The sequence below is a fragment of the Oratosquilla oratoria genome, chromosome 33 (assembly GCF_046742065.1).
Source record: "Oratosquilla oratoria isolate Oo_2021 chromosome 33, ASM4674206v1, whole genome shotgun sequence".
NCBI lineage: Eukaryota > Metazoa > Arthropoda > Malacostraca > Stomatopoda > Squillidae > Oratosquilla > Oratosquilla oratoria.
Genome location: NC_134809.1, coordinates 41,212,448 through 41,227,447, shown reverse-complemented (window position 1 = coordinate 41,227,447; position 15,000 = coordinate 41,212,448). Strand labels below are relative to the sequence as shown.

The window sequence follows — 15,000 nt, the reverse complement described above, 5'->3', positions numbered from 1 at the left end:
CCTAATTCCCAAAACATATTTCAATAAAGCCTCTCTGCTGAAATGACATAATTATCAATGAATTAATAGATGTAGATGTCAGGTATATTTCATCCATGACTATCCTCAAGAAGATTTGAAAGGGATCATTCTGGTGCTCCGTAGCAAATGCTGTTGACTGCATCTGGTGAAAAATGACAACTGCTACAGAAGTGATGAAAGGTCCAATTGAGTTTCAGGAAAAATTATTGGGTGAAAATGGTGATAATCATTATTAGAGGATCCCAAATGAAGACACACAAGTACAAGAAAATAAAAAATAAAAAAATTCATTTAGAGTACAAAGTCAATTATAGATAAATAAATAAAAACATATATATGTATATATATATATATATATATATATATATATATATATATATATATATATATATATATATATATATATATATGTATGTATGTATGTATGTATAAACAAATCATCATATAAACAGATACATAAATGAATAAAAAAGCATGATAGATTAATATTTTTGGTGATGGAAATGCACAGTATCTAAAGCGATTTGAGATTGTATACCAAAACTTGGAGGCAAATCTCACTTTTGAGGTCACAAGAGCATGGATTCGAGCCTTTCTCGAAACAATTAAGAACACTGTAATCCGTTTAGATGACGCCCAAGTCGATGATCCCTACCCCCCAACACCAACACCACCACCACCACCATCACCATCACCATCACCATCACCATCACCATCACCATCACCATCACCATCACCATCACCATCACCATCACCATCACCATCACCATCACCATCACCATCACCATCACCATCACCATCACCACCACCACCACCACCACCATCACCATCACCATCACCATCACCATCACCATCACCATCATCACGGTTCATGGAATGAGTCATCGAGGCTAGAAGAAAATCACGCCTGTAATGACCCGAGGTTCTCAAGCAAGTCGTCCTACAGAAGCTTCCTTCTTTCTGTTCTGTTGCCTGTTCCCTGCCCGCTTCCTGAGTCATTTTCACAGTCAGCGAACTCGATTTACGCTACCCTTCATTAATCATGTCACCGTTTTGTCACAGGTCATCGTCCCTTTCTCACGGGCTGGCCTCGTTCCGTCAACATTTCCCACATAACTCCCGAGTGGAAAATACTCACACAGGTCTCTTACATGAAACCCGGTTCGCAAGGGATTTACGATAGATTCCCAGGCTGAAGCACAAAGACCGGAAAACTTTCGGCCCCTACGGAAGTCGGATGCAGAATACAATAGGATGAATAAATAAATAAGTACCCAGACTGGTAAAAAAAAAAAGTAAACAATAAATCGTTAGCAGGCATTATATCATATCACACCTGGATTTATCCAACTGCATGTGACTGAACAGCTCAACATTAATGTCATAGCTGCGTCATTCAGTGACGACGTGATTGGCGGAATTGTTTCTCTTTTACGTTTAAATTAATTCTACGTCCCATGGCAGATTCAGGTTATTGTTTTTCGTTTGGTTAGAATTTGACATGGAATATTTTGAAGATCAATATTATCGATTCTCTTTAATATATAACACGTGGTCAAATCAACGCGTTCACACCAAATGGTGACAGAATCCTTGTGATGCAAACGGTTCCATTACAAGATACGCAAGCAATGGTGAAGTCACGATGGTGACCAGTGACGAGACAGTGATGTCATGGAAAGTGTGAGTTGGTCTCAAGAGAGATCGAATACAAATACACAGGATGGCCAGCATTTTGTAGCAAGGCACACCAACTCTTTCGAATCGGAAGTCTCATATTCGTAGTCATTCAAACTGGCCCGGGCGACAGCGAAACCGACCATCGGCATCTGTCCAAACATCGGATCTTGAATGCCTTCAAAACCGTGACATCCTCTGAGACAGTAGTCCTCTAGTTGTGGTCCATGGATGGCCAGGAGGATATGGTCTTCAGTAGGCTAAAGAACAGCAGTGCATAAGTGAGGATAAAGGTTGAGAAATCCTGCTCTTTGGTTCTGTTGCCACAGACGCTAGACAATCTATGTATCTGACGGTCAAGAGGGCTCTTCATGAACAAGACATCGATAGATCGAGACCTTATTCAAGACAATACCCCAATGATTGTCTGGCTGTTGATACATTAAGAACTATACAGTTGGCCACAGTAATGAAAGGGTTAATTAAACACTGGACTTCATGATTATCTTTCTGGGACCAGGTTCCAACAAATGATAACTCATATAACTGAGATTTCTCCATCAAGGGTGACCTAACCACTATTTGGGATCTCCTTTGTAGATGGATCTATTCCACCCACTGGAGGGCCCTCCACCGTTGGCGACATTTCTGTCAGTTGGGAGTTTTAACAGATGGAATCTCCAGACCAGTTCGGGCTCATCTACTAGCAGGAATTTCTTAGTCTAACAAGCTGGAGAACTTCTACTTCCCTTCATTTACTCCTAAGAGAGGTATGTTCAATCTTTATACTTGTGACTCCAAAGATTCTACCTTGATTAATTCCATGAGAGATAAATTAAAAAAAAAATTATTTATGTTGATTGTCGTCATGCAGTTTTATGTTGAGGAAAACCCTCGATATTTCGATTGTGAGGTTTCGGGGATTTCCAGGGACAGCCTAGGTCATGCACGGGCGAACAAGGACAATATATTGAAGTATCTGTGTGTCTGTCGGTCCATCTGTCTGTGTAAACTCGTATTCCATAGTTGTGCGACATGTGCAAGAAGTGCATCTCAGCGTGATGGGGGATGGGGAGGAAGGAGGGAGAAAGGAGGGGAAAGAAAAAAGAAAAAGAAAAAGAAGGATCGGGAGGAGCAGTTTTGGTCGAGAGATTTAGGCAGTAAAGGAATGAAAATGATGAATGAAGAACTTGTGTCAGGAAGTTGTTACAACAAACTACCTAACGCACACGTGCGCACACATACACACACACACACACACACACACACACACACACACACACACACACACACACACACACACACACACACACACACACACGTGAGGGATATCACGTAAATTGAATATATGAATGAGAGGAAACTAGAGAGAGAAAGAGAAAAAGCAGAAGCAAGAATATCGAGAAGACGTAGATAATGAGGACACTGCATGTAGGACAGCGTATCCTGAGGCTCGAATGAACATCCTGCAGTAGTATCACGCTCAGGGCTGCGGGGTTCCTCGATGGAAGGAAGTGTCTTAGCGACACATACTAAGAAGGAACTCCTTCACGCTTCGAGCGCCTTCTTCGTACTTGGAACCTGCCTCTTCGCTCACTCCTGGATGAATCAGTATCCCACTCCCATCTCCCTCCTCCTCTTCTTCCTCCTTCTCCTTCTTCCTCCCCCCCTCCCCTCATGACGACTGTTCCGTGTATTAAGGAGACCTTGAGGCAACTAGACGCCTTCATACCCGTTCAATACGGAGACTTGTTTTGCTGATTTCGCTCCGTTTAAGGAAAGGGGGGATGTCGTCAGGTAATTGAGGAAAAGAATAACTTCAGCCTCGACCGGGGTCATAGCCAAAGCGACTAAAACCTCTTTGTGGCCGGAGCATACGCCCTCGTCTTCATAAAATCCTTTGTCGCTGGAATAAAGAAGAAGAAATAGAAGAAGAAGAAGAAGAAGAAGAAGAAGAAGAAGAAGAAAAAGAAGAAGAAGAACTAAAAAAAAATAGGAGAAGAAGACGGGAAAGAAGAAGGGGAAGAAGAAGAAGAAGAAGAAGAAGAAGAAGAAGAAGAAGAAGAAGAAGAAGAAGAAGAAGAAGAAGAAGAAGAAGAAGAAGAAGAAGAACTAGAAGAAAAAAATAGGAGAAGAAGACGGGAAAGAAGAAGGGGAAGAAGAAGAAGAAGAAGAAGAAGAAGAAGAACTAGAAGAAAAAAATAGAAGAAGACAGGAAAGAAGAAGGGGAAGAAGAAGAAGAAGAAGAAGATGAAGAAGAAGAGGAAGAAGATGAAGAAGAAGATGAAGAAGAAGAAGAAGAAGAAGAAGAAGAAGAAGGAGAAGAAGAAGAAGAAGAAGAAGAAGAAGAATAAAAAGAAGAAGAAGAAGAAGAAGAAGAAGAAGAAGAAGAAGAAGAAGGAGAAGAAGAAGAAGAAGAGGAGGAAGAAGAAGAAGAGGAGGAAGAAGAAGAAGAAGAAGAGGAAGAAGAGGAAGAGGAAGAAGAAGAAGAAGAAAAAGAAGAGGAAGAAGAAAAGGAAGAAGAAGAAGAAGAGAAGGAAGAAAATCGTGACCGCATTGAAGAGGCTGTCTCCATGGTCGAGGTGTTACTTTTTGGCGAAAAATTTCCATCTCTGTAACAGTCTTCACACTTTGTCCCTTTCTCGGGCCAGGCTACACACATTGTCACGACATGGCGGCAATTAACACCACCAAGGTACCTCGTTAAAAAAAAAAAAAAAAAAAAAACGCAAATAGTGATTAAAGCCTGACAAGGAAATAATATTCTTTAAGAATAATGGTCGTGAAGAAGGATGAGGGGAATGGGGATGGGGTGGGGGGGGGGTGGAAGTAGCGCTCTGGGGTTGGGATTGCACGCTGTCGCTCCTGCCAGCCCGGAAGTCTGTCGTTTGTGTTGTCGACGGAAGAAAGGCTCTCCGGCTCCGTCTCGTCGTAATGAAGGCTCCCACTCGGAACGGACGTACGGAAGCTGGTTTGGTTGTGCCGATTTGTCTTTGCTCTCTCGTTGGACAATGGGAGATTTCCTTTGGTTGAAGAGAATCTCCTAGCGGCGGCCAGGATAATGTATATGTCAGCAATGTCAGTAGCAGGGTTAACTGTCTCGTTTTAGTCTATTGAGATGAATAGAGTTGCCAGCCGAAAGCCAGGTCAAAGTCCGTAATCTAACATTGTGCATTAGGCACTTCCATAGGAAGGCCAGTCTTCAGTTGAATGAAATCCAGAAATACTGACTAGAACGAAATATTTGAAGTGAGTCACTGCGTTGCAAGGACTTACCACGCACGTGACTCAGAACTTTCTCAGAACAGTATATAACTTAGTTGTTTCAGATTCTTCCATTCTCTCTTCTTTTTCTCTCCGTCTCTCTTCCTGGCTTTATATTTACTCTCTTTTTTCTCTTTTCCTCCTGCGCGCCCCGAGGATTTATGGGAGAAAATAATTGATCTATTCCTGATTCTTCCATTCTCCCCTCTCGGTATCCCGACCCCCTCCCCTCTCTCTCTCCCTCTCCCTCTCTCTCTCTCTCTCTCTCTCTCTCTCTCTCTCTCTCTCTCTCTCTCTCTCTCTCTCTCTCTCTCTCTCTCTCTCTCTCTCTCTCTCTCTCTATATATATATATATATATATATATATATATATATATATATATATATATATATCCATCTCTCTTCTCTTTCGTCTCTCCTCACTCCATTTGCTGTGTTTACTTTCTTCAACCTCGTTTTCTTTCACGACACTACTGCATTCGGGAACTCGTTAAACCTGCGCTCGTTAAACTGCAGATGTCGCGTCTGAGCTCTCCAAATGCTTCCTGTAGACAAAGACGTCCGCAGGAAGGATCCAGAGAGGAAAACCAGGCCTGTGTGTCTTTCTTTTCGTAATGCGGGGAGGTCTCAAGATCGTAAATCATCGTTATCGGCATCGCTATTAGCGAGAATTCGTTAACCGTGGTCATCTTGATAACGTTTATCGGAATGATACCGACCCGTTTGCACCCAGTGAGGCACCCCGCATCGTCAATGATTTAGGGACTTCAGTGACCTCCATACGGACCAGATTCACGCAGCATTATTTTGATTGGAGACAAGTTCCACTCACAAAATAAAGCTGATGTCTTGTAGCCTCTGTCCCTAGTTTTCATTGCCCCCTTCACTCCCTCCTTTACTATCTCTGTGACTCCACGTTCTCGACGTGATATTGTCCCCAAAGATAGAAGCTCTGGTTACTGGTGGCAAAATAATGATTGCGACCATGAGACATCCCTGTTACTTTTGTTCCTGCCGTTGCCAATACGGTTATGTTCAGATGAAGAGGGCGATGAGCCTATCTTTTACCAATGACTTGTACTTTACCAGGTGATTTTGGTCGGCCAAGAGACACTTCCAATGAAGCCAAGCAACAGTATTTATTTGATCAACCCTTTCACTGCTTTTCATGACCAATGCATTTATTCTAATTGCCCTACAAGGAAGATCCCATTCAACTTCACAGCAAAGTGGTTAAGACTCTTGTTCTATCTAACTTGCAGCCTATAGGAACTTCTAGCCGGTAAAGGTTTAAGAAACTGTTTCGTCTAAACTATGGAAAAAATATACTCTTAACTACACATTTCGTCAAGAGGTATCTGGCATCAATATACGAACGTTTCTGGCCACTTCAGTAGATGGTATTAGTATGCCGAAGAACTGTAAATTTGTTGCTGGTATGCAGAGAGAATATCCACATTTTAGCTTGATTCTCTCATTGGTACTGGAGGACGACATTGGTCGTCATGTCGCCGAACTTCGTTACTGATCTCTTTTCCTCACACTTCCTCCTACACACGGGACAAGTTAACTCAAACGCCATCGTAACCCTTCAGTCACGAAGGAGTTTAACTTATCTTGATTAAAAGGATTAAGGCCAAAACAACTACAACGGTAGAAAAAAAGAATGACCGTTTGAGTGAAACGAAGTGAAAGAGGCGTGACCTTGGTTGAATATCCGGAAGGAGAAAAATAGAATCATCATACATGAAGATGGAGTTTGGATCAGTAAAACATTACACGGAACCTTTTAGTAACACTATTGCTCCCCACTCCCCAGAAATCTATATGAAAAAACGAGGTGAAAAATCGCGGCGATATTGTAGCGAGACTGGAACATATATCAGCGGTGGAAAGCGATGAAATTTATCGAGTTCAAGAGCGAGAACTGTGTCCTTCAAAGTCCCGGTTGCCTGCCGACCTGAAGAAAGACCGCTCTTATAGATACACTCACATAAAAGACGGAGCAACTAGCAACCCCATTCCATCCCCCAAAAATAGTGGAGTATAACGGAATAGTATGCTACATGTGGTGGCTCGGTAAGACGGACATCAGAAAGAATTACTACTATGCCGCACGACTTTAAATACTCTTCAACGTCTCACTTTTATCTGGAGGTACATGAATTCAGTCTTTTGACTGGACGCAAGATTTCTCTCCATCAACTTTAACTGGTAGTTAGCGAGATCTTTTCTCTTACTACTACTATAATCCAGTAACATACACGCACACACACTCACACATGAAAAAGTATCAAAACAGATTGTAATATTAAAAAGAAATTCTAAAAAAAAATTCACTAAATATATATATATATATATATGCATATATATATTCATATAAATATATATATATATATATATGCATATATATATATATATGCATATATATTAAAAAAAAAAAAAAAACGGGCCCCAAATATCGATAGGTCTCATTTCATAATTTCTTACAAGAATTGAATTAAATTTTGGTAATAACTAGTTTATTGTCAGCAATAGCGTGTTGCATGAAATGAACGTGGAAGTAAAGGAATTGCAGAAAATACTGGATCTAAGAAAAACTGCGAAGCCTGAAGGAATCTGATATTGGATACTAAAGCCTCATTTACACGAGTTAAGTTGAGAGGCAAGTCAAGTGTGCAAATTACTTGCTCCAAGTTACTTGCCTCGTGTAAACATCTGCTTAACATAGAAAATTGGGCAGCAAGTTGCTCGATTTTAGGTCAAGCAGATGTTTATAAACACACGGCAAGTAACATGTAGCAAGTAGCTTGCACGCTTGACTTGCTTCTCAACTTGCCTCGTGTAAATGAGGCTTTAAAGAATAAAGAAACCAATTGACGGGAGGAATTCTTCATCTAACTGTGTGATCTTGGAGTATGGATAGTACCACAAGACTGAAAAAGTACTAACATAGTACTAATCCATAAAGGAGAAAGTAAAGGGAAACCATTGAAACTAGCATGACAGATAGATTCTGTAAAATAATTGTAAGAGATCAAAGAGTTGAATGTGTTGAAGAGGAGGACATTTTGGCGGGAAACCAATTCAGTTGTAGACCAAGATCATGTGTATCATATCTGCTGAGCTTTTCCCCAAGGGAGGTTGATGTTCTGTACGAGAAAGAGGAATAGGTGGACTTTGTTTTCTTGGATCTAGAGAAGGTATTTGGCAAGGCACCTCACGATCGACTTTAGTGGAAATTGGAGTATATTGGAGGAATTAGAGGTAAGTTCTCTGAATGGATAAAGGATTTCCTAAAGGATCGTTATATGAGAGGAGTAGCTAAGGATGAGATTTCTGGATGGAGGGCGGTGAGTAGCGGTGATATACGAAACTGACATATACATATACATATACATATACATATACATATACATGTACATGTACATGTACATGTACATGTACATGTACATGTACATGTACATATACATATACATATACATATACATGTACATGTACATGTACATATACATATACATATACATATACATATACATATACATATACATATACATACAGTTTACATATACACATACACATAAATATACATATACAGACATTTGTGTGTGAATATATGTATATACATGGTGATCATGAGCGATACCACTACGCCACACTGACTGTAGTGATGGATAACTGCACGAGAGCTCCCGTATCCGGGTGGAGCATTCAGGTGGGACATCCGGGCGGACACGATTCCACTGGCATAGCGTGAATGGCGACAGGAGACCTTCTGGTCCATAACGAGGTCGGATCCACAAATAAGTGAATAGATAAAAAATATCAATAGATAAAGTTATATAAAGATAAAATTAAATAAGGAAATGTATAAATAAGGAGTAATGAGGTGAGGTGTGTTTCCAGTCGAGTTTTCAATCTTTGGAATGCAAATCTTCTCTGGTCACTGGCTGTATGGTAGGTGGAATGGGTTCTACCTACTTCTAGATGAACTTTACGTCCAGAGAACTTGAGGTCATGGTTTCGCATCTGGTTATATTTAGCGTGAAAATAATCTAAATTCTAATCTTATCGATTTTCTTTAAGATTCTGAAGAACCGTATCAGTCGTCCCCTTCGCCTTCCATTTACTTATTTATTTATTCATTTATCTATTTATTTATCTATTTATTTATCTATTTATTTATTAATCTATTTACTTATTTACTTATTTATCTATTCATTTATGTATTTATTTATTTATTTATCTACTTATTTTTTTTTTACTTTTTTATTTATCTATTTATTTATTTATTTATTTATTTATTTATTTATTTATTTATTTATTTATATATTTATTTATCTATTTATGTCAGGAAAAATCGGTTACATTTTTTTGGTGTTTTCATTTGATTTACTTTTGATATTTGATGTTCGATTTTGTAGCTCGTCGCTTCATTCTTTCCAGGATGTCACTGACTTAGGCCCCTTTGCTAAAGTGACACACATATCTTGTGTCTTGCTCTGGTTGACGCCGGACGATTATATTCAGCTGGCGGAGAGAGAAGGGGTGGGGGGAGGGGGAAGGACCTTGTATTGAGGAAAGAAAACGCTGGGGAATAGAAGCGCTGGTGCCCCGCCGGCGCCGGCGCCGGCGGCGGCGGCGGTGGCTGCGACGGATGCGGCTGTCGGCTTTACGATGTCGCGAGGCTTTTACGGCGGCTGCAAAAAGTCGCCCAGGATTCATGAAGTATTACGTGATTGGCCAACTATAACCGAATCTTCTGAGGTTCCCACCCAGCACCCCCTCCCCCTCCCCCTCCCCCTCCCCCTCCCCCTGTCTGGCCCTCGTGGCGCCGCCATTGCATCACGCACGCTTTTTGCCTCCCCACCCCCCACAACCCCCCCCACACTCACTATCTCCTCACCCTGTCACTCATCCCCCATATTCATTCCCCCCTCTCCTCTCCCATCCTCTCCTCTCCCTGCCACTCTTCCACTATATCCCCCATTCCCCCCTTTCCATTCACTCCTCACGCCATAACTCGTTCGCTATTTACATTCCTCTTCAGAGCCCCAGTCTCCAACTATTGCCCACCCCAGGTGATTTTCGGTTACCCCCTCTTCCCCCTTCCCCCCCAAAAAAAAAAAAGAATACCGGCGACGAGTTACCCTAAGTAGCCAACCGTTTTGCATTACGACGCCAGTGATATTTGTATTTTTGTCTTGTCACGTATAGTCTTCCACCTCCTCAAACTCCTCCTCCTCCTCCTCCTCCTCCTCCTCTCCATTTACTTTAACCTTTTCCTCCTAGACCCTTTCTTCTGTAAAACAAATGACATCGCATCTTCTGCCGATACTTCAACTCCCTCACTTCAATGACGCCTTTTGCAGATCTTATTCTGTCTAATGGCAGGCGATTTTATTCGGCTGCGAGGGGCAGGTTCAGCGCGAAATGGGATCTATCAAGACCCTACCTACACCCCCACCCCCCCTCCCACCGCATCCACGTCCTCAGATGAATGAAATAGTCTGGCGACAAAGACGTCAGTGGGCAGAAAGGAGAGCAGGGAAATCGGCAATGGGTGGGAGACAGGGAGAAAGAGACGGAGGGAGGAGAAGAAGGAGGAGGAGGAAGAAGAGAAGTGGGGAAGGAGGAGGACGAGTGGGAGGAGTGGAAGGGAGTTGCTGAACTCAGATTCTGTGTAATCACAAGTTTGCGTCTTGATGGTCGCGTTATCATTACCATTTCTATTATTACCCTATTATCATTACTAGTATTAATCTCATTATTTTTGTTGTTGTTATCTTCATTATTATTATTATTATCATTACTATCATTATTATAATCATTTATAATCATTATTTTATTATTATTATTATTATTATTATTATTATTATTATTATTATTATTATTATTATTATTATTATTATTATTATTATTATTATTATTATTATTATTATTATTATTATTATTATTATTATTACTATTATTATTATTATTATTATTATTATTATTATTATTATTACTATTATTATTATTGTTATTATTATTATTATTTTATCATAATTATTATCATTATTATTGTCATTGTTGTTGTCATTGTTGTTGTTGTTGTTGTTGTTGTTGTTGTTGTTGTTGTTGTTGTTGTTGTTGTTGTTGTTGTTGTTGTTGTTGTTGTTGTTGTTGTTGCTGTTGAGGCAAAGATAGGACTTCGCCAGGAATGTGTCATGTCGCCATGGCAGTTCAATATATACATGTAATGGGCAGGGGATTGAAGATGGTTAAAGAAATGGAGAAAAGTGGGAGGTAAGCCAGTTGTTGTTTGCTGACGACACTACGCTAGTGGCTGGATCATAGGAGGGATTGAGAAAGTGACGGAGTTTGGAAAGATGTGCGAGAGGAGTAAGTTGAAGGTAAATGTGGGTAAAAGTAAGGTGATGAGATGTACAAGGGGAGAGAATGACAGGAATTTGGAAGTGAGTATTAATGGAGAGAGGGTGGAGGAAGTGGATAGCTTTAGATACTTGGGGGTTACAATTGGCGGGTAAGGGAGGAGTTTAGGTGGAGTTAGACTGTAGAGTGAGAGAAGCAAGTAAATCCCTTGGGGGATTAAAAAGTGCAATGCGAAAGAGACATTTGGGAATAGATACTAAGAGGAGATTGTATGAAGGGGTGATTGTGCCTACAGCACTTTATGGGGCAGAGACATAGAACATAAGAGATAGAGGAAGAGATTAAATGTGTTTGAGATGAAATGTCTGAGAAGTATGGTAGGGGTTACATGGTTGGATAGAGTGGGAAACGAGGTAAGGAGGAGAGAGGGTGTGGAAAAAGGGTTGGGAGATAGAGTTGATGAAATAATATTGGGATGGTTTGGACCCATGGAAAGAATGAGTGAAGAAAGATTAGTAAAAGAGGTGTGGATGGCAGAGGTGGATGGAGTGAACATAAGGGGATCGACCGAGGATGAGATGGATGGATGGGGTAGAAGGGGCGTTAAGCAAGAGGGGCATGCCTGTTGAGGAAGGAAGAGAGAAGGCAGAAGATAAGAGTGAGTGGAAAATGGCTGCGTATGGATGATAATGTGATGCATGGAAGGAAATGAGTGGGGATGGGGGTTTGGGTTGGGGAGAGGTTGTGTGTGAACGATATTTTGATGCAACCCGAAGGGATTCTCCCCGTGTTCTTTTTTTCTATACGAGAGAACGGAGAGGGGGGGTCGCCGATTAAATTAAGCGGCCTTACTGTGGATGTGGTATATCTTACTGCATTGCTTCTGACCCAGGGCGATGGTTGAGATGCAGGGATGACCCATCATCCAGGAGGAGCCAAGATGAGAGGGAGGAAAGGGGGTGGATGGGAGTGGAATGAGCATCTCCCTTGTATGGGGCTCTTTGTATATGCATGTGATGTATTATCATTATTTCCATTATCATTATTATCATCATTATCATCACTGGAATCACTATCACCAGTTGCATCAATATCATCTTTATCATCAGAAATCATTGCATCAGCTGGCGTGCCGAAAGATCCAGTAGCGGACCCAGAAACACAAAAGGACACCAGAAGAGCCCTGCACCATCTTGAAGGCGAGGAGAAGATCGAAAACCTGTCGAGGAAGAAGAAGAAACCCAAAGAAACTCGCAGAGCCGTGGTGTGAGTGTCTCGCCGCCAAAACCAGTGCTTCTATCCCAGTGGACAAGGTCACGCCGAAAAAGTGGAGTCACACAGGTGCTAAAGGAGAGGTGTCAGTGGTAGAAATGATCATCAGCGTTCTTCTTGGAGTGGAGATTAGTGTCTCTAGTCATAAAAGAATGCTGCGAGACTCTGGTCCGCATGGGTATTACTAAAGTCCTAAAAAGATGGCTGCATAAAACTTACGGCGTCAACATCCCACACTCAACAAAGTATTAGCCCCCTTCCATATTGGGTGGCACTTTTCCTGCTGTACCAGCTGTCGCCAGGCTACTCTGTTTACCCTCATGTGACCCATTCTAGTCCGCCCACCTCAGCTGCATAAAATCTACTTGACTTTATCCAGAACAAAAACAATAAAGTGTGCCATTATGCTCAATGGGATCAAGAACTGAATAGGAGATTTGCTGCACCGGCTCCCTCTACCAGTTTATAAACGACGATCTTGGCTCAAAAGACCCTCTTCCTTCCTTCCCTCCCCCCCAAGAGAAAACAAATAGATAAAAAAAAGATCAAATAAAAATCTAACCCTTACAATACGGTGTCAGTATCCCCAATACTGAACAGAATCGTCTGGTGCTGGGCAGAACGAATGGATTGACTCATAGCTCTCTCAAGATGAACCAAAGGGTTTAACGTAAGCTTAAGTAAAATATTTAAAGTGCAGCGTAGGGGCTATGGGGTCAAGGAAGGATGCCAGCCATACCCAAGTTATTCCTCTCCTCTCTCCAAGGTTGAAGGAAAACGTCTGACGTAAGCTAGAATAAAGTTCCTAAAGTGCAACACGGACGGCATATGTGTGGGGGGGGAAGGAGAGAGGAAAAAAGGGTGGGGGAGGAAGGGGAGGAAGGGGAGGAAGGGGAGGGAGAAGGGGGGAGGAAGGGGCCGGGGGAGGAAGGGGAGGGGTTAAAGCTCCTGACGTAGGTCTCCTCACATCGACCCCTCCGGCGTGTCCGCCCCTGTCGCCATGTCACGGACCGGACGCGCCGGCGTTGGAGGCTTGAGCTGGCGCCGCCCGAACTCAGTCTGTGCCTTCCTCCGAGATCGTTATCTTTGGCAAACTTCGATGTTGGTTTATTGCTTCCGGTAATTCGGTTAGAAGCGAGCAGGTTTTGTGAATGTGTTTTTCCAGTTTCCGGACTTTTTCTCCTCGCCCTCGCTGTTGCCGCCACGTCGTCTTGTTTCCGGGCGACCCAAAGGTCCGTTTGCCGAAACCGACTTCCGCCTGGGAAGGCTCTCTTATAGCTGACTAAAATCGGTTGGAGGAGTTTGGTACACAGGAACACGACACAGGGATTAGCCTGTTTATCCATGTATCTCATACTTATGCACTGCTGTTCCTTGACCTCCTGGAGATCACTGTAACACTAAGTAAAATCACCACAAATCCACTAACTCCCCACTAACTTTTGGCCTACGGCTTCATATGTGAAAAACTCTCTGGTTCTCCCAGGGATCCAAGGACCTCCATGTTGAGATCCACTGTGGCAAGGACACTATTTTATTCTATTTGGCAGTGATTCGTGAATATTTCCTTCTCTTATGACAAATGCCAGACGATTCCATTGAGGAAAGAGGGGAGGAACCCTGATCGGAGTGGAATTTTGGTCGGTCAAGATCTCCTTCAGGCCAGAGTTAACCACCCCCTGGGTCGAATGGAATCGCACGGCGTTGGCCAAACCCTTCCGAGCTCAAATATCCTTATTAGATTACATCACAATAGAGGTTCTTTTTAAGCTGAATGAAATCGTCCATCACTTATCAGAACAAGATTTCCAAATGGCGCTCCCCTGTAAAAGGGGCACCTTTTAACTTACAAAAGCATAGGTAGGCTGGACTAAATCGCCTGGCGTTAAACCAGAACACACTTTATGAAGTGTGCTACCGCGTTTTAGGTGACATCTTGACTCACGTGAGCACAGAAAACGACAAAGACGACGACGACGAAGAAAGCAGCAATGACGACGATGACGACGACAACGATGACAACGACAACGACGAGTGAGGTCTGACGTGCATTCTAGGACCTCGTTACCGAGCAGACTTTACGCAACTTTACGCAACATTGCCAAAGGACTGAAGAAGCACTGTGTTACTTATGTCTACATTGCTGTTGTATTACCGCAACATTGTCGGAAGGATTGCTTGAGCATTACGCTTACTCCCAACACTACATTGCTACAAGAGTTTTTATGATAATGTTAACTCAGTATTGCAGCAACTTCACCAGGCAATATTGCTGCAACCTAAGCAAAAATGCTGCTGGAGCATTACACTTATGCCTACGGAATAGAAACTCGACTGCAACAATAGTTTTAGTTTTAATGTTAATCCAACATTGCTGCAACTTCACCAGGC

General features: G+C 42.1%; 1 protein-coding gene across 2 annotated transcripts in view; it reads right to left on the bottom strand.

Moving 5' to 3' along the window:
• LOC143017857 (uncharacterized) overlaps nt 1–15,000 on the bottom strand; it is a 277,362-nt gene that overhangs the window by 111,929 nt on the left and 150,433 nt on the right. The window lies entirely within an intron of this gene.